At 43.2% G+C, this 21,746-nt stretch overlaps 1 long non-coding RNA gene across 1 annotated transcript; it reads right to left on the bottom strand.

Annotated features, from left to right (window-relative positions):
• Window positions 1-10,739: 10,739 nt before the first annotated feature.
• Window positions 10,740-13,014, bottom strand: LOC134468450 (uncharacterized). Its single transcript, XR_010038803.1, has 2 exons — window positions 12,627-13,014; window positions 10,740-12,030 (listed from the first exon to the last, which is right to left on the bottom strand). It is a non-coding gene; the product is annotated as an uncharacterized LOC134468450 (long non-coding RNA).
• Between the last annotated feature and the right edge of the window lie 8,732 nt (window positions 13,015-21,746).

The raw sequence follows: 21,746 nt of genomic DNA, 5'->3' as shown, positions 1-21,746 counted from the left end.
ATTGCAAATAATATTGACCCTGCAAGGTACAGTTGGCTTTGAATGGCAATTGAGTATGATAGTGTGATATTTTACAGTGCTTTCGTCGACGTGTATCTCATTCTTTTACTTATTTTGATACACTGTCCTCCTCCTGTCGAAAGCACCTCCACTTCTGCCGTGGAAATGTTTCCATCTTCGCACTTCCCGCCAGCACTTTGTGTGGCGCGTGTGTTCATGTGTGTCCAAACAGGGTGACGCCTTCGAATTAACATGGCATTTGAATGTATTTTAATACCATATATGGTTAATTGAAGGCGTTTCGGGATGCAAATTACCCGAATGCGCGCTTGCACAGTGATTTGGAAGGTGTGGGACTTATCATGGAGAGGTGTGCGTAGGAGCAGCCAACGCACGTTTGATAAATCCAGATTATTCTGTACTTGCGACCATTCTATGTTTCACTCGTAGGACACAATTTAGAATGCATTCTACGAACTGATGATTAATGAGGCCCAAGGTTTCTCAATACTTCTTATCTCACAGATATCCAGCTGAAGCACTTGCAGAACCGTCATCTTTGCATATAGGTTCAAGGCACACACATGCGCGCGCATCTGCAGGCTGCTTGTTGCGGTCTCATTCTTCCTCAGTCTGATATTACAAGAGTAGAACTATGCATACTCGTAGCAATATATAATAAAATGCAGTCACCTACCTTTGTCTCTGCTTTATTCCTCTCCCTAGTCCAGACAATTTATGGCTTTGGATATTCCCTTATTATCCATGTTTACCGTTGTATGCGATCGTCCAATATCAACAATAAACTAGCTTCCACAGAATGTGCATGGTGTGCACATTTGCTGTGAACAAAACTGTAGGTAAAACGCATTCTCAGAGTAGTTTGTGAATTATTTGTTAGTGTTGCCACGATGTGTTTATTTTTTATTGCTCTGCCATCAAGGGCAGACTGCTACGATGCTGTTTATTCCTGTTCGGTTCCGCTGTTGTGCTGCTAGCATAGCTTCCAGTACTTAGGGAAGTCGAAATTTCTTGTTTGTTGTCTTGTGTGTTGGGTTACGCTGACCCTATAAAAATGTATATAAATATATATGTTCAACAAACATTTCTACACAAATGTACCTACATAAATATGATGCCCCTTTTCCCGCTTAGTCAGCGAGAAAGTATAGTTCAACAATAACCGAAAGATGGCAGCAGTAGCAATTGTACCCAAGCCCCATGTGACGTCTCCCATTTGGGAAAATTATGGCTTTCAGCCCAACGAAAAAGGGAGAGCCAGGGGATTTAGATGAGGCGGTGTGTAAGCTCTGCTTACGAAAAATCCAGCGGCTAACCAAAACAATCGTTCAGTTTGTGATACAAGCATGAAAATTGATACACATGTAGCCAAAGGCATTCTAAAAAGAACTGGATATGGAGCCATCGTGAATTTTCAACATGGTGGCCATATCAGCCATTTTTCAAAATGGCCGCCAGCAACAACAGTTTTCTTACGAGTAATGGATATAATATGACATTTTAGACATATTTACCATTCATACTACTTGGTAAATGTCTTATGGATAATTTAAAAGTTGCCATGAATATTCAAGATGGCCGCCATTTTCAAGAAAAAGGCCATTACCGTTACGGAGCTGAAAACAGTGTGAAATTTAGAACGTTGCTTCCTTACGACCCAGTACTATACTGTACTGTACTATACTCTACTATACTGTACTGTAATGTGAAATACCGTACTGTACTGTACTGTACTGTACTATACTGTATGCTACTGTACTGTACTATACTCTATTATACTGTACTGTAATGTGAAATACTGTACTGTACTATACTGTATGCTACTGTACTGTACTATACTGTATGCTACTGCACTGTACTGTACTGTACTTTTCTATACTGCACCGTACTGTATATTACTGTACTATACTGTACTGCACTGTACTGTATGCACCTGTACTGTACTATACTCTACTGTACTTTTCTATACTGCACCGTACTGTATGCTACTGTACTGTACTGTACTGCACTGCACTGCACTGTACTGAACTGTACTGTACAATTATAGAACTGAAACATGTAGAGCATTCTGATGTCATGTGCAATAGAAAGCAAAAAAGTGTAGTGGGAATGAGTTCTGTTACTGTTGCCACTCAACATCTTGAAGGTTATGTCATGTGGCATTCATGTCAAGTTCATGTTAAGTCATGTGGCATTTTTTTTTTTTTTGGGGGGGGGGGGGTGGGGATATGGTAGACTATCCTTCCTCCCAGACTATTTGTGTGCCTTGCATATCAAGAAAATGAGTACCGGTAATGATTTACTTTTATAGTATATACCATACGAGAATGGCACATGTTGTCCATCAGCTGTCAGTTTTGAAGTAGCAATTGAAGTACTCACTGACTAACTGTAATGTAACTTGTGACACACTTAGTAGGTGAGGACTTGTTTGCAATTGAACCCTGCCTACTTACTCAACACCTACTTAGAATACATTCCATTTAATTTGAACTGAAGACATATTGTTGCCTACATGTACACTATATTGAGTAATATCTCTGTAATGCCATTCTGAAGTTGGCTGAAATGCACTCAATATATGCACAGTGCTACTTGTGAGAATGTCGAATTAGGTGATCTTATGGGTTCTTCATACATATGGAGAGGTCCTGTCTTTTACCCTCTCTCATACAAATAAAAAATATCTGTTATGGAAAATAGAGGATGGAGAACCTGCTACCTTGGACATCATCCTGCACTGACACTTCCCCATTCAGATGCTGAGCAAGCATTAGCAGCAGTCGTCTATTCTCACCATAGTTTTAGTGTGGGAAATGTTCATTGGAATTCATACCAAGAATCTTCTCAAGTCGTTCACAATGGTACATTTGCTGTCAAGCATGTCAGCACAGACTTCACACTATGTACTACAATAATCGATTCGGTAATGCAATGTAATGCGGGGCATGGAAAATTCAATTCAATGCAGCAAGTTCCATATTCGATGCAGACATTTTTTAAAGTTTCAATTACTTCCGTGGATATTTCAGAAGCAAATGAATGTTACATTAAATAAAAGCACTTCAAAGCATTGAAAACTGCAAGACTTATACAGAAAACAGCCAAAAAAATGTTTCTCAGTAACTGACTACTTGTATTGCCTCATCATGACTGATGAAACATTTACTTTGCTTTCAATAGAAATGTAATGCATTGCAATGCATTGTACAATGGAATGGAATCGCTATCGAATCGTGAGGGCAGTGCCAATGCACACCACTACTATGTACATTTTTTTTTACTTTTCATCAATCTGGTCAAGCAGACTACCACTGCCCTTTCATCTCTGCTGAGTTCGGGACTAGGCTATATTAACATTGTCAGCTAAGTATAATGTCATGTAATAACAATGTAATGCATTACACAACATGACATATTGTATATGACATAATAGAAAGTTTCGGAGGACTCCTAGGCTAGAATTACAGCATATACCCTAAGGAAACACCATGCAAAGTGCTTTTGTCCGTTCCGTAATGGTAAAAACCCTTAACAGACTCCACTATTGTATGACTATCTGACATGGGCTGCCATTTTGAATGAAACAGTGATACTATATTGTATACCAAGTATAGAATGAGATAAAAGGATGCTTCTGGTTAATTCCAAAGTTCCAAATTAGAATTCTGCATCATGAAAAATGACTGATTTCACACCAATATCACCTATATCAGATAAATCATACAAGTGACAGGGGCCATCTTGAAAATGGCAGCCATCTTGAATATTCATGACAACTTTTCAATTATCCATATTACATTTACCAAGTGGTATGAATGGTAAATATGTCTAAAATATATAATATCCAATAAAACTATTGTTGCTGGCGGCCATTTTGAAAAATATCTGCCATGGCCACCATGTTGAAAATTCACGATGGCTCCATATCCATTTCTTTTTGGAATGCCTTTGGCTATTATGTACCAATTTTCATGCTTGTATCACAAACTGAACGATTCCTTTATATTTTGGAGCTAAGCTATTAGACTACAGGTTAAGAGGGGTGTAAGAACCCAAAACTGCCCATAATATAATAATTTGGGCCCATTTGAAACGTAATAAAGCCCATAAGGTAATAATTTCATCCATAACGTAATAATATTCTGCCCATAATGTAAGAAGTTATTACGTTATGGGCAGGTTATTACGTTATTGGCCTTACACTACAAAAAGCTTTAATAATGTAATAACGATGCTAATAACTTCCAGTACCATAATAATTTTTGCCCATTTGAAATGTAATAAAGCCATATATAACATAGTCATATTATTACTTTACCAATAATGTAATAACATTCTCTTAATATAATATAATATTCTGAGGTATTTGGCAGTTCGTTACATTATTTGCCTTACAATAACTTAAAAAAACTTGACAACTTCCTTTTTTCCTACTTTTTACATTCATCTCCTGTTTAGGAGAGGGTTGAGTAAATCTGCTGTCTGCCAGCATTATTAGCCTACATTATGGGCAGGTTATTCAGAGGTATATGTAGCACAGATGACCCAGATGACTGTTCATATTTCGTCTCACCTCCAGTATTTCGTCTCACAACACATATCAGTAACTGGATATTTTAATCTGTTATCCTCTGCATTTCCTATGTATGAAATCAAATGGTCACACTACTACGTTTTTAGTTATTATAATAATGACAAACACATACAGTATTCTCAATTTTAGTTTTACTATTATCAATAGTAATGTGCATTGCAAACACTGAAGTCATCTGTGCTACATACCTATCTGAAAACCTCGGCCAATAACGTAATAACTTATTACGTTATTAAGCCGAATGTTATCACGTTATGGGTAGAGAAGTGTTACGTTATGGGGTTTATTATGTTTCAAATGGGCCCAAATTATTACGTTATGGGCAGATATTACATTTTGGGTTCTTACAAGTGGCAACACTTCCTACCTACAGTCTCACCTGGCAAGTTACCATGGCGCTGTTGAGGTGAGACCACCACCGCCCATTCGATCCCCTCAGAGCCAGGCAGCAGCAGGTGCGAGCCGCCAGCTGGGAGTTGCTGAAGCTTTTGCGAGGTTGCCAAGTATGCAACGGGAAGCAAGCGACACCGGGGCCTTACGGATGCTGTGACAAGGGGGGTGCAATCGCTATTCCGACATACCGCTATTCCGACAGCCCGCTATTCCGACATGTCGCTATTCCGACTGCCGCTATTCCGACACTTTTCATCCCCACGCATCATTGCTTCATGATGACATTCACACGGACTATTTTTTATATTGCAGCAGGGAATATGCATGAGTCTCGACACCAACAAGGCGATTGGGCTTACTGGCACGCAGCAATTTATTTGTAAAATATAATTTGAGCGGGTTTTCACATGGCATGTGAGCGGTGTGCCATTGAAATTGGCAAAAGCACACACAACTGTCTATTAATGTAGTCTATTTAATGTAGCCTATTTAATATGGACTATGTCGACCACTTAAGATATTATGAGGAAATAAGAACACCAAACTGAAGCCTATTTTCCCCTGCTGCGCTGGTCCGAAATAAGAACACCAAACTGAAGCCTATTTTCCCCTGCTGCGCTGGTCCGATATCCTGCAGGCAAACTGTTAAAGCAACAACGTTGCCGACATAGAGCTCTGGTATGATGCACACAGAACTTGACTTTTAGGTTACTTATTATGTCTAATGCAATATGGCAACAAACAAAAAAATTGGCATAACGGAGGGTCCCGAGGCAACACTGCTATTTAAGCCTACTTTTTTCCACACACCAACTCGCTTCGACTCGCAGTGTCCAACTTGAAAACACGTGACACGAAAAAAAGAGTCGTGCGCGATTCGAAACGCATCGTTGCCTGAGCACCTGTGCAATAAAAATCTAGCTATGCCATATGACAGGCGACGGCTACATACCCAAATACGGGAGCCCCTCCACGGCTACACACGCGCACGCAGCGTAATTGCCAACATTGGAAGAAAACCATGTGTAACACAAGGCTGATTGAGTTCTCTCTCTATTGCAAGGGCGTAATAGCCTATAATAAGTAATATTACAGCAGAAGGGGGTGTCATTTTACAGGTAGGCTAGACCGACTGTTCACGCATCACAAATGAACCGATATGGGCTATGTCCCATGCACGTCAGACTGTGGCAGAAAGTCATCCATTCAATTTACAAAGTTCTGTAGTTATGCGCCCAAGTTGGTGCTTTTTGTATAAGAAAGTCTCAGGATTTAAGTCTCATTATTTAAAAAACATATTAATTATTTAAATTTAAATTTAAAATATGTCACAGGTGGGAGGTGCGCGTTTGAAAGCGGCACCCCCTCTTATTACCAACTCCCCCGAGGAACATTGTACACACCAGAAAACACCAAGACACCAAAGTCATTTCATTCAAATATTTATTTTCCATTTGAGAACATAGTCCTGTGTGCATGTGTGTGTGTTTGAATACAACCAGTCCATTCACGCTCTGTCGTCTGTCCAGTGAGACACCGCGAGTCGGCTGTGCCAGCTGCAGCGATAGAGCGAGAGGGTGAGAGAGACCTGAAAGCGGCATGCACCGCGGGTAGGGGGCTTGCTTCTAGTGAAGGCTATGGCGGCCAGGCGTGGGCACTTAACTCTTCGTTGGTGAGCGTCCTCATCCACCAACTTCCCAACGATGCGGCCGTGCGTCTCGCTCTCTCTCCGGTGTGTCACCGTCCATCTTAGCACCTGCACATAAAAAACCCCACACCCATCCTATTGGCCCAATCACCTTCCTCCCTTCTCTCGCTGGCACCTGAAATCAATGTAATCAGTGAGTGCGTGAGTTCTCAATTTGTCACCACCTTCCTTCAGCCCTGAAAGGCCGCTGAGAGTTGGGTTCTCTCCGTGGAACCGGCGGTGGATGAACAAGTCATTTCAATGAGATGGATTGAGTGTAGGCTATGGCATGTGCAAAACGGGGAATTAGAGGCGGGACCCGACTTCAGATTAATAGGCCTATTGTAGCCTAAATTTATGTCTGGATTTGTAACGGTAGGGACCATAGGAGGCGAAGCAGGCGAAGCGAAGAGAGGCGAAATCCAACCGTCATCAGGTCGTCGCGGCGAATCAAATGGAATGGAACAGTTATGTTGTTGATTTGATTGGGCCGCGGCAGGCGAATTCGCTCCTCATTTGCATAACATTAAACTTTCTTTAATAACTTCGCTTCGCTTCGCCCCTGTTCGCTTGCTTTCACTTGCCATCGCTTGCCTTCGCCTCTCTCATAGGAATGAAGTTCGCAAATTCGGGTCTATGTGTCCCTACCGTAAGACTTGCCTTTTGGAATTTCTCACAGTTTGCTTTTGTTTTGCCTCGGTTTGGACACGACAACGGCTCTTCTCTCTGGAACTTCAAAATAAGGACAAGGGTTGTGTGCTCCATCATGTCGCTGGATGTTTTGGTAGGCCTTACATTGTTGCGATATAATTCGATTGAGTAACTTGGAATGTAGGCAACAAAGTTTATCTTTTCAAAGGAGTAACGTGGGAAAGTGTCTTACATCGCTGATTTCAGCACCACACCCGTGTGGATAGCTCATTTAGATTTAAGAGCCTTATATGGATATGGAGGGAAACGTCGGCTGCCCTGATGACAGCGCTACACAGTAGAGTGGCAGCATTCTCAGAATGGTTCAATATAGGCCTATAGGCTATTTTTTTTAAAAATGTCGGAATAGCGGCATGTAGGAATAGCGGCGGACGGTGGAAAACGTGTCGGTATTCCGACAATAGACATTAACGTCGGAATAGCGACATGTCGGAATAGCGCCACGTAACCGTGACAAGGTACCTGGTGGATGAGATGGTCCCTTTCAGTAAATTTGACCGGCAATACCAGCTGCCAGACAAGACCTACTATTCGGAAACGGCTGTACCCAAGGCGTATAGCACAGCCAGGCCTGCCGTTCAGTGTGAGCTCAAGAAAGTTGATTTTTTTTCTCTGCCACCACAGATATGTGGTCGAACATCAACATGACGCCATACATGACCGTCACGGTCCACTTCTTGTCAAGTGAGTGTACTCTACAATCACGCTGTCTGGACACTTTTCATGCCCCAGAACGACACAGCGGATAACATCGCAGAGGCTCTCCACAGCATGTTCGAGATGTGGTCACTTGATGAGAACAACTTGGCGTGTATAACAATGGACAACAGGGCAAAAATCGTGGCAGCAGTGAGAAAACTTCAGTGGACCTGGCTAAACTGTTTTGGCCACAATCTGCATCTTGCCGTAACCAACGCAATGGGCCTATGTCATTCGTTGGTGAGCGCCTTCTCGCTGAGCTGGCTGAAGAGGAGGGGGGGCAATCGCCATTCCGACACAACGCCATTTTTTTTTTTTTTTAATTGTCATTCCGAGCCTCTGATGTCCCTTGCCCCTTCCCTCTGATCTGCCTTGTAACTAATTACATTTACTCAAGTATTGTTCTTGAGCAGCTTTTATGAGTACTTTGTACTTTTTAAGTAGTTTTTAAAATTAATACTTTTACTTGTACTTACGTACATTTTGACCCAAGTACTTTACTCAGTTACACTGGAACCTGGCCTGAGTACTGAGTAAAAAAAATAGACAAAATGGCATGCAAAATAATGCCACAATCTGCCGGAAATGAAAGGTTATGCAGGATGGCACACAGCATTTCCACTATTTTACTATCTTGGATCAATGTATTGGATGGTGGCTTGTGCCAAGCAAGATATAGAGGATATGAGGACGATATTCAAGAAAAAGAAACATTTAATTATCATTAGCTTTCCTCACAATAATTAAATAAGTACTTTTACTCAAATTACATTTTAAGTTGAGTACTTTTTACTTTTACTTGAGTAGATTTTTAGATAGGTACTTTTACTTTTACTTGAGATGTAGGCAATGTAAAGATACTTTTACTTGAGTACAGATTTTCTGTACTCTTTCCACCTCTGGTATTTGTACACCTCTCGTCTTCATTCTTACAAACATTCGAACCTGTGAAGCCTTTTGGGTCTGTGTTGTGGTCTTGGGGTAGCGCCCCCAAGTGGGGTAGTCAAGAAAAACAAGCAGTTTATCTGCTACTGGTTACATTTGTAACAAACAATAATCAGTGCTAATGATGAATATCTTCTAATTACATTTTCGCGCCCCCATTGACTTTGAATTGGTGCGGTATCACCACACACCGTGCTGTTGAGACGCAATGGAACACAGCATGAGGAATTCCCTAACCGCGACAGCCCTATATTAGTTTATTCATGACATGATCAAATAATGAAATAATATATTATCATATGAAAGTTGAAAATGTACAATTAAAATCACATACTCTGATTCCTAGCTCGACAAAAGTAAGTTTACTGTGGGAGATATATCTCTACAGTATGTATCCCTCGCTAGGATACCCCTGGTGAATACAAACACGCTGTTGCCCGTGGCAACCAGGAGCCCCAGGGGGGCCTGGTGTGCAATGTGATCATGATGTGGGCCATCTTCAGATTAATATTGCATTTATGGGTGCCGACTTCAAAGCCAGAAACGCATTAAGTGTGGACTGCTTGCCTCACACACGCTCACACTCAGGGCAATCCCCAACAGCCATACAACATACACAAACATACTCACACTCTCCCTGTCATTCTAACATACACATGTGCATAAACACACACACGCACACACACACACACACACACACACACACACACACACACACACACACACACACACACACGCACACAGAAGCTCCCCACACACACAAGTTCAACACAAGTGCTTCCCCCTGCTCCTTCCCTTTGGCCTGATAAACCAGACTAAATGTGAGAAAATTGACCGCCAGCGGGTGGCACTAGTTTATTAGGCTACCTTCCCTTCACACAAAAAGGTTTTGGTTAACATGGAGTAAACACCCTCTTGATCACAGACATACAGTAGGCCTATACTATCAAGCTGGGTCAATAGCACTCTGGAGAAATGACCTTTGTCCTTGTGCTTGAAATGTATCGGCTGTGACTGTAGTGGTTTACTTACTAACTTACTTGCACCAATAAAAAATACATTCTTTTTGGATTGATGTCATATGTTCAGTTAATTGGATATGTGAACTGGCTTTCTAGATGCATTATTGCAAATTGTGAATGTATCCACTGGCACGTTAAGTCAGATTTTTGTTAAGGCAAGTATTTCATTGTTTGTGAAACTCATTTGGGGCTTTCAGCCAGAAGCTGCAAGTGGGAAATTGCTATGAAAATGTGGTCTCTAACTGCTGTTGGTATTATGGTAACTTGAAAGAATACACAACACATCTCCCCAAACCATTCCCTAATTTATATTACAGCAAAATCCAACCAGCAGGCTTTTATCATGAGGTCAATACTACAAGAGGGTAGTACTGGGAAATAATACTACAAGGGATTACTACAATTCTATGGAAGATCAAAAGAAGACAACAGCAGAATCAGGTTATTTGTATTGTCGACAGGACTTACTACTCAATTGATATCTTTGCATTAATCCAATGTGACATCACTCAAGCTGGCACAGTCACAAAGACTCCTTAACTATAGGGTAATGAGAGAGAGAGAGATGAATCTGAAAGCTGTGGGTTGTCAAATTATTTCTCTGAATATTTGATCATCTACTTTGTTGGATGACCTAATTCTACCATGAAGACTCGAGAGGCAATTGAACGTTATTAACATTTATTGAATAATAGACATGATACAAAAATGCATGAATCCGTTTGGCGAACAATTTACACTTGATATAAAATGCATGAATCTGTTTGGCGAAGGTTCCCGTCTTCGCGTTGAACTCCAGGGTAGGACGGCATATCCTCCAGCGGAGATGGAGGCGGGCGTAGCCTGCCCCCTAACAGACGGGAACCACTGGTGACGGTGGACGGAGGGGTGGTGGTGGCTTCAAAGTCGGCTTAACTGGAAAGCAGAGATCAGAATGAGTGACTGATTTTTAAACAAACGTGAATGCGATCCATTGGCTGAGAGGGAACGATGCCTGAGTGATGTGTAACGGGGAAATCCCCAATCTCGCGTTGTGATTGGTTGACGATCCTGGGCAATGATGACGCATGTATGATCTGTCAAAAGGGAGATTGGATGGTTAGCCTAGTAAGTTTGACAGCCGAGAAATTCGAGTCTCCCTGGTAGAATTTACGCAAGCTCCCATTTCTACCATGAAGACTCGAGAGGCAATTGAACGTTATTAACATTTATTGAATAATAGACATGATACAAAAATGCATGAATCCGTTTGGCGAACAATTTACACTTGATATAAAATGCATGAATCTGTTTGGCGAAGGTTCCCGTCTTCGCGTTGAACTCCAGGGTAGGACGGCATATCCTCCAGCGGAGATGGAGGCGGGCGTAGCCTGCCCCCTAACAGACGGGAACCACTGGTGACGGTGGACGGAGGGGTGGTGGTGGCTTCAAAGTCGGCTTAACTGGAAAGCAGAGATCAGAATGAGTGACTGATTTTTAAACAAACGTGAATGCGATCCATTGGCTGAGAGGGAACGATGCCTGAGTGATGTGTAACGGGGAAATCCCCAATCTCGCGTTGTGATTGGTTGACGATCCTGGGCAATGATGACGCATGTATGATCTGTCAAAAGGGAGATTGGATGGTTAGCCTAGTAAGTTTGACAGCCGAGAAATTCGAGTCTCCCTGGTAGAATTTACGCAAGCTCCCATTTCTACCATGAAGACTCGAGAGGCAATTGAACGTTATTAACATTTATTGAATAATAGACATGATACAAAAATGCATGAATCCGTTTGGCGAACAATTTACACTTGATATAAAATGCATGAATCTGTTTGGCGAAGGTTCCCGTCTTCGCGTTGAACTCCAGGGTAGGACGGCATATCCTCCAGCGGAGATGGAGGCGGGCGTAGCCTGCCCCAAAAATAGAGATTAGAAGTGAACTCACCTACAGCTTACAAGGAGACACCATCTGAAAGACATGAAAAGTTAGTTAGATGATTGATTGATAGACGGAAAATGAAGGACGATAGGTGATGATGATGATGATAATGATGATAATGATGACAATGATGACAATGATGACAATGATGACAATGATGATGGGTGATAGGTGATAGGTTGGAAGACGAATGATGATAGATTAAATGAGATTATAAATGATAGGGATGTTCTGAGGCTTAAGCTATGGGCGGCAGTCTAGCCGAGGCATGAAGCCTGTGATGATGGTGATGATGATAATGTCGGTATCTTTGGCTATGCAAGAAGACACGGCGCGGATGCGCTGAGAACAGAGACAGCACGGCGGTAGGTTATGCTTGAGAGATGCACCTTGGGCAGGAGAGCGCTGTGAACTTAGATTGTGACGGGAGTAGGTGGAGAGCCAGAACCGTGACCTTGGTCAGGAGAAGTGGAGGCTTAAGCTATGGGCGGCGGCCCGGCAGAGGCTGGAGCCCTGTGATGATGACTATGAAGATGATGATGATGATGCTATGTTAACGGGCGATGGCGCAGATGCTCTGAGAGCAGAGAGGCAGTAGAGCGTTATGATTTGATTGATAGATGCACCTTGGTCAGGAGAGCGCTGAAAACTTAGATTATGACAGTAGGTAGGGAGCCGGAATCGTGACCTAAGGGAGAGAGTAGAACATGGTGATGAATGAGTAAATGAATGAATGGATGAATGAATGAACGTAGGCTATAATATAATGTAATATGGTATGATAGTTGACATCACGGATAAACAACCACTGCAACTAGCCAGGCTGGTTCGATGTTACAAAATATGGAGATAACAGGCTTACGGACCACTATAAAATCAATCTGATAGATGAGAGAAGGATAGAATACAGACATGACCGGGTGACCGGAGCGATAGCCCCCCAAGAGATAGAGTGAATGCCGCCGACGCAGCAAAATACCACCGTCACCAGAAATGAGAATAGAAAACATAAAGATACAGACCAGATATAGCATGCTTCAATTACGTGATGAGGAGTGAGGCAAATGCAGGAAGTGCATGCAATGCAACACGCACATGCGTCGGACAACCGGCAGCCCATTGCCTTGAAAGCCCGCACTATGCGGGCGTCTGCCAGAGTGATGAGAGAGACAGCTTGAGACAAAGCATGAGTAGCTAACATTAAAGACAAGCACCTCGGCCAGGATAAGCAGGAAGGTCAGGTTAAAACAGAGGAGAATCGGCAGACAACTGGTAATCACGACCTAAGAGAGGGAGATAGCAGAGCTTGTAGCTGAAACAAACAATGAATAAAACACCAAGAAAACATCTCGACCAAGGAAATAATAACCCCATGTCAATTATGATAAACACCTACGCGGTGTGGCGCGGTGAATGCTTGGGCAAAGCAGGCATTGACACAGGCAGTGGGGCGGATGCCCTGGTTGGTTGAGAGAGACAACTTGCGGTAACTGCATGATTAGACTAGCAATAAAAAAAAAGGGGGGCACCTTAATCAGGAGAATGCAGAAAGTGCGAGCTTACGACAGAGGAGAGTTGGAGAGCCGGTTATCGAGACCTGAGAGGGACAGAGCAGAAAGCTGAAACATCACTGAAGAACGGCACCGGAACAAAAATGGCATATCAAAATAGACATAAACTCCTACTCGCTACCAGTGGGTAGCTGTGATAAGTTTGTCATGCAGGATGGATGAGGATACCGATACAAGCAGGTGACTGGCGCTAAAGTTGGGGCGACAGCCCAGTGCGATGCTGAGGCGATGGCCCATTGTGATGCCGAGTTGTGATTTTGAGCCGTGGTGTTGAGCCGTGGTGTTGAGGTGAGACAGCCCAGGGCAATGCTGAGGTGCGCCGTTAAAGCACGAGCCCTGAGGCGCCGGCCCAGGGTGATGTTGAGTCCCCGGCCCAGGGTGATGCGGAGACCCCGGCCCAGGGTGATGCGGAGTCGCCGGCCCAGGGTGATGCGGAGTCGCCGGCCCAGGGTGATGCGGAGTCGCCGGCCCAGGGCGATGCGGAGTCGCCGGCCCAGGGCGATGCGGAGTCGCCGGCCCAGGGTGATGCGGAGTCGCCGGCCCAGGGTGATGCGGAGTCGCCGGCCCAGGGTGATGTGGAGTCGCCGGCCCAGGGTGACGTCGGGGCCGATGCCCAGTCCGTCGTCGGGGCCAGAGCCCAGTCCTTCGTCGGGGCCAGAGCCCAGTCCTTCGTCGGGGCCAGAGCCCAGTCCATCGTCGGGGCCAAAGCCCAGTCCATCGTCGGGGCCAGAGCCCAGTCCATCGTCGGGGCCGATGCCCAGTCCGACGTTGGGGCCGATGCCCAGTGCATTACGTAGCGTATGCCTTACGTGGAGCAGCAGATGCACGTGTATGTGAAAGTGTACGGGAAAGCAGCAGAGACCACCATCACCAGATATGAGAAAACAAACACAATCCGACACACAGTCCGAGCGACCTGACGATTCCAATGAAGCCTAAGGGCACGAGTGGTGTACAGAGTGAGAGGGTTAGCCCATGGACGGCTATCAATGGGGTGTGATCAGAACCCTGACAGGACTCCATGGGCCGAGTTTCATGTATAATTTAATTATGATTATTAACTGTCATCATCGATTTACATTTCCACGGATATTACTCATTTATTTACTTATATTTGGACGGTGTACATGTAGCCCATTGTGATCAAAATAACTCGAATTAGACAAGGCATTGCGACAGGCTACTATGTCCCTTGATGCTCGGCGACCGGGCGCGGGCCGAAAGCCCCGCGTGATCTTTAAAAGGTACACTGTGCAGGAAATGGTCAAAAAAGGTACTGCAACTTTGCTGCTTATTGAAACTGAGCTGCCTATTGCCAAATTTGGTCTTACATGAAAGTTTACCATGTAATAAACAATATTTTCTAGTACGGTCCAAGTAAAGTTTTTTGTTTTTTTTTGTTTTTTTTTTGAGCTAACAAAAAAAATGCTATTTTGGGAAATTCAAAAATGGCGGACCATGGAGAAGATCCCCCCTTTGATGTAAGAAAAGTGCAATTTTCCAGTCATAAGAAATACTTAGAATTTGATGGTGGGGGCAAGTATTCGTTGCAGCATGAATTCTGGAAATAAACAACTAAAATCACAGTGTCCCTTTAACTAAATCCAGCCCTGAATGGCTTGAAGCGGGAGTGAGGAAGCAAGGTACACTTCTATCAATACAAACTGCAGGCAGTGCGATGACATGAGGTGATGATTGGCAAGCGCGCATAGCTTAATGTGCGAGCCAGCAGTCTAGGCCTATGAACCGAAGCCATAACTCTAAAAAGTCAACGACACCGCCACTCCTGCGCCACATGGGCCAGTCCATGCAAACGAAAACGTAAAATAGCTTGTGTTGTGGGCATAGGCTACTGAGCGGAACATTGAAAATAGGCGGGTGCAAACTAATGAACGCACGACCGGAATCCACATGAATGAAAAACTGTAGGCGGTGCTACGGCCCGTAGGCTGAGGTCCTTGCAACATCGCTCCGGAACATAGGAAGTACGTTTGTAACAATACGTTTGACGATTACGAGTACATGGCTCTGCAATGTCCTCCGTCCGGTGTCGCGACAGGCAGCACGAAACACAGAAGGTTAACGTCGGGTTATGCGTGCGGGCGAGGCGCTTCGAGATATAATTAGCCCATTTAAATCTGAAGGCCTACCCCCAGTGACGTTCCAAAAAAGCCACACCAACCGGTTCATGAAATGCTCTATAATGTTGGCAAGCGAATCACCAGTCCATCCGCAGCAGAGAGGCCGACGACGACCAAGTAAAAGGTGACTCGCAGTACCCATAACGCCTCCGTAAAAACCAATGTGCTGAGCAGATATGCCGGGCTAAGTGAGCGAGGCGCAACGAGAGAGCACCGCGGGCCCAGTTACTTCGAATCCGCCCTTCCCCAGCGAATGATCCAAAAGTCACTCCAATCAGTTCATGGAATTATCCCAAAAGACAGCAAACGAAACGTAGGCCATCAGTCAACCAGCGCCAGACGAGACTGATATCCGAGACATTGCAACAAGCCGAGTATGAGGCATGAGAGGCGACTTGCCTGGACAACTCCCCCGCAAAAACAGTCATTCGCTGAGATAAACGTTCCTTTGGTCCGCAGGATAAGTGAAGGGAAAGCCGCCAGGTTACTCACGAATTACACCAGTTCGGGGAAATCCATCCACAGGCAGGCTAGTTCAAAAGCAAATCCACGAGCGTCGGGAAATCGGGGAGCGGCGTGCCAAGCAAATTGATTGAAGCCTTGCGAGGAAAATATTAGGCTATAAGAAAGCACCGATTGCGTGCCACGCGTTTGAGCGGTTGGAAATTCCATCCCAGCAGCGGTAAGGTGAGGATAACCAGGTAGAAAATAAACAGAATGTTTGATAACGAAAACGCCGGACAGCCACTTCAAAGTCGGCTTAACTGGAAAGCAGAGATCAGAATGAGTGACTGATTTTTAAACAAACGTGAATGCGATCCATTGGCTGAGAGGGAACGATGCCTGAGTGATGTGTAACGGGGAAATCCCCAATCTCGCGTTGTGATTGGTTGACGATCCTGGGTAATGATGACGCGTGTATGATCTGTCAAAAGGGAGATTGGATGGTTAGCCTAGTAAGTTTGACAGCCGAGAAATTCGAGTCTCCCTGGTAGAATTTACGCAAGCTCCCATTTTCTATTAACGTCTTCTCTTCAAAATGTAACTGTCCTGGTTGCCAACTAATTTTCTTTATCTCAAGCTTGCAACGAATCCATTCAGTTTAGGTTTGCTCTCTATTCTTGCATACTCATTTGCAGTCAATGGTTAATGTCAGTTCATTGCAAATCTTAAAACATCTACTTAGTATGTGAAGTCTAGGTAGTAACCCTTACGAAAATCAACCATGGTTTATATAACTACAACAAATACCATGGTTTATTTATTTAATTTCATCCATTGGCAACATGACAATCAATCTGCATATAATTGGCTTTTATTTCAAAACAAAATTCACATTATTCAGCATTCACTGATCCACCGTAGGTGAGGGTCCAACAGATCCAGCTTCAGCCCTAGGTGTGTGAGAGAAGAACAGATAAAACATTGATACAGATTAATGATTGTTTACAAAGTTTTTATTTTCTACTAATGTGGATTTACATTTTGAGGCAGTATCAGACGGTCAAAAGCGTTAAAAGGAGTATTTCGACATTGTTTTTTGATTGTTGCATTTTTTTCTGTTGAGCCCTTTCCTTCTCAGCGAGCATGTATGGTTTACATTAAAAAGGAGAAAGGCGACACCAATGTTTCAGGCAGTGTGTGTGTATATGTGCACTGTTCAGTTTTGGGTACTTACTGTGCTTTCTTAAGTAGCTTGCTCCTCACTGCTCCTCTCAGGACTGACAATTCCACATTAGGGAACTTGTTCAGAGTGTATTCTTTAAAGTAATGTGAAAAACACAATTACAAGTGTGATTTAACTGATAAAGACATGGCAACATTCTCAAAGTCTTCTTCAAAGTCCATATGTGAGACAAGGTAAGAAGTGAAGACTGTTGGTAATAAATTGTATACTTGGGTGGTTGACGTGAAGCCTTGTTTTTTCGAAACATTGGTTAAAAACCTACAAAACTGTTTTTTTTTGCTTCAAAAAACAAATATCAATGAAAGAAGATGTGGTAAATTATGTTTCATATTAGTCTTAGATGAGAAGAAACATTTTTGTTAAGATTTATGTAAAGGTTTATATGTCAAATATCCTGCGGTGTGACTGTAACATTAATGAAACCTGGAATATAATATATATATATATAAATTAACCAACATTTTGAATAATATATGAAGCATTTGGCATGATTGCATAAATATAAACTTTATATTAAAGGGACACTGCAGGAAATGGTCAAAAAAGGTACTGCAACTATACTGCTCATTGAAACTGGGCTGCCTATTGCCAAATTTAATCTTTACATGAAAGTTTAATAAGTAATAAACAAATATTTTCTAGTATGGTCCAAGTAGAGTCATTTTTGCAGCTAAAAATGGCTATTTTTGGAAATTCAAAATGGCGGACCATGGAGAAGATCCCCCTTTTCATGTATGAAAAGTGAAATTTTTCCAGTCATAATGAATACTTAGAATTTGATGGTGGTGGTAAGTATTCATGAAAAAGGTAACATTAGTGAATGGGCAGCATGAATTCTGGAAATAAACAACTAAAAATCTCACACAGTGTCCCATTAAGAACAGCTGATTAACACTGTCACGCTGTCCTATGACCTGTTCCACACTCCGACCCTCGCGGAAGTGGCATTGCATAGAAGCGTAGAAGAAGAATAACATTTCCGTACTCCCCTCGCCATCATTTCGTACTACGCTGTTATGACGTCAGTAAGCCCTCCTGTCTCTACTCTCCTTGGTTCAAACAAAAGAATCTCTTGGTACTGGTGTGTAGAATTAAAAATCAAAACGGAAATCATGACATGTGGAACACGCACTGTCACCGCAACACATTCAATGTAAAATGGGTCGTCCACTTACAAGCCGGCCTTTCGGGTTTTTTGAAAACCAGTCTTTGATTAAATCGTTGATTTCAATTTGCCGTAGCAGTTCATATTCGGTCGACATTACAGTCAAACAGTTCAGCCTGCTGTCTGTCATTGTGGTGCGCAGGAGATTTTTTTTTATCAGCCCAAGCTTTGAGAAGGATCTTTCGCTGCTTGCGTTTGAGACGGTGAGCGACAAATACATCCGTTGAGCAATGTCCACATTTGGGCTGCTGTTTCAAGATTGTCATTAAATTCCGGGAGGAGAGGGCAGTAGTGATACTATGACACGAACTGCATAAGCTCATCCTCAAGCTCCACCTAAAGGTCTGCGCTGAACTTACTGACAGGCAGTGCGGATATCACTTGAGGACATTTTTGAGAGACGATAAAAATCCAAAACAGCTGGAGATCTCGGCACTCAAGGTTGCATTTTTTACTCTTTTTGTTTGGCTACAGTAATGCCTACGCATTTCGGCCCTTAAGGTCTTAGACTGCAATTCTGGATGTCAAGGTTTGTTTCTTTAAGAATCTGTGACACGGATTCAAACAGAGAGTCGCTAGTGCGACTGAAGATGGGGAGACATTTCAGAAATCTTTCAAACACTTGGCCTTGTTCGGACACATAGCGGACCACAAATGTTAACTCGTCAATGTGAGCCGAATCAGGGGTGTAGTCAACAATCACGGCAAAATATTTGGACCGCTGTACTTGATTAATTATCTCTGCCTGCACGCGTTGTCCCATCAATGCGATGAACTCCTCTCATATTGTATTGGATAGATAAGATGTGCTACCCCAGCCCTTATTGCCATATTTCTTCATGTGCTCTGCCAGAAAGAGGTAAAACTGGCTGAGAAGCTCTATTATAGAGGTGCTTAACTCGAATCTTTGAGGCGTCCGGGTTGATTGGATCATTCCAAGGAGAGTATCCGGATTAGACGGATCACTCGGATCACACGGATCACTTATTTAAAATAGGCCTAAATAAAAATAAATAATAATAATGTATTTTTTAAAACGTTTCTGCCGTTAAATAACTATGCCTTTGTTGTTCCATTTATCAATACATGTTGATAAATCAAAGAGTAAGACAGTTTGATCAACAAAACTCACTTTATGAATGTCACAGTTCCTAAACTCATGCTGCGATCCGACCCACCTCTCCTCACTAAACATGCAACCACAACTCGAACAGCCTTTGGCAGCAGTGAAACGGCATGTTCCTGATTTTGCAATAAATAATGTGTGTGTTTGTATTTGAGAAGTCAAATATTTGGGAGCAGAAGTCTAGTTGAGCAGGGATAGTCAGGAGGCGAGCAGCAGATGACCACTCGCTTCCGCTGCCGAGTTGCCTTGCGACTCGCACACTCGTGGCAAAAATGAAACTTAAGCGTTGATCCGACCCGTAGGGGATTCGCCTCTACCAACAACTCAGTCAGGATTCGTCTCACCGAGTCGCCGAGGGCGCCGCTGCTGAGTGACTCGGACGAGGGGAGTGACAGCAGTGGCTTTAAAGACTGTAGCCTACGCTGTAACGCAGTGAGTGATAGAGTCACGTCTGTAGACTATAATTTCCCTAAGAGTAGCCTACAGAGTGAGATGTTAAAGTGTTGACAGAGCACTGTTAACATTTAGAGAGCTCAACAGAGTCAGAAGCACACACACAGGGAGCGGGGATCCGCGACTCAATTGGCCACAACAGGCTGGACGGATCAAACAGGCTCGATGAATGACGAGGCGGGAGTTGGTTCAGTTTTACTCAGTGAATGTTCGTGACTGAACAGCAGGGAGATTAGAGAATGGCTGTTGTACTTGTCAACTAAAGAGGATATATTCCGGTTTCACAATTTCTCGCGCTGTAACTGCCATTTTGTTGACATATTAATGAAATGCCGTCTGACCCGCCTTTGGCGGATCAATGCACGACAGCCATCCGGTCTGTTCGGATGAGGTCTTTACCCGGCTCTCCAACCGGATCCTCCGGGTTTTGTATCATCTCTACTCTATTATCCCTAGGTAGTTGCCGTTGTGTGGTGACCCAAAAGTCTCATCACTTCCTCTAAAAACCGACCGCGCTCGGGAAAAAACCTGATAACCTCAACCACTCGTTTGAGAACTTCTCGCCAATAGTGCGTCCCTGACGTGGAGTCATCTATTTATCAAAAGTAGAAGTTTTGAAAACAGTGGTAGGGCAGGAATTTACAGGAACTCCCATTTAGGCGATGGGCCAAGAATCATATCTTGTCAGTTCGTTCGTAGTAATGAGTGGGAACTTCATTTTTGCTTACCACATTCACTACCAAGTCACGTAAAAATACGTTTAGCCTCCCATGCGTTGGCTCCCAAACCGTAAAATTGCGGGGGTGTTTTTTGTTGGATTCTCAATCTGCACATTCTGTGTGATTTCGTAATAATGTGATGAACAGAACTGACATAAATCATGAAAACACCTGCAAAGTCAAAACTCCTACAAAGTCAGGATCTGGATATTTCATCATCTGTGCATTTTATTACACACAGTATTTGAGTTTTATTATAGCAAATCAAACCACTTCCTAATCACTACACGTCTCCATTTACTTCCTAGAGCATCAAAACAAAACATGTCCTGTCAGCACAGCCCTTGCTAGCTAGCCTGTTCCTAAACATATGATGGAAGGATAAGGAGTTTTGCTGCCATCAAGATAGGTGTAAAATGGAAGGTTGTAATGAAAAACAGCATGCAACACAGCAGGAAGTAACCTAATTTTGGGTGAGTACTTTGGCACGTCTACTTTTATCTACAGAACGAAAACTGCCAGTCAAGTGACATTAGCTAGCTAGCGTTTCAGATGATGTGGCCTGACCAGGTGATTTTTGCATCGAAATAGTTTACTTGGAAGCTACTGGAGTTGTTCTTCAGGCGTGAAAATGCATTTAGACCCGCAATTTAAACTCAGAGAGTCAGAGCGCACCCGTGAAAAAAAGAAAATGACATCTGTCATGTTTTATGTGTGTTTTATGCAGTAATTTGTAAATTAAGTTTCACTTTCAGTTTCACTTTCTTTCACAAAATGGCAAATACAAAATGATAGAAGCCATATTTTGCCTTGAAACTTGTTAGGGACTGCTAGTGAACACCCTAACCACTGTGTGAGCTGTAGACTTTCGAAAACAAATGTTT

The sequence above is a fragment of the Engraulis encrasicolus genome, chromosome 18 (genome assembly GCF_034702125.1).
Source record: "Engraulis encrasicolus isolate BLACKSEA-1 chromosome 18, IST_EnEncr_1.0, whole genome shotgun sequence".
NCBI classification, from domain to species: Eukaryota; Metazoa; Chordata; class Actinopteri; order Clupeiformes; family Engraulidae; genus Engraulis; species Engraulis encrasicolus.
This window is presented reverse-complemented; position numbering and strand designations above follow the sequence as displayed.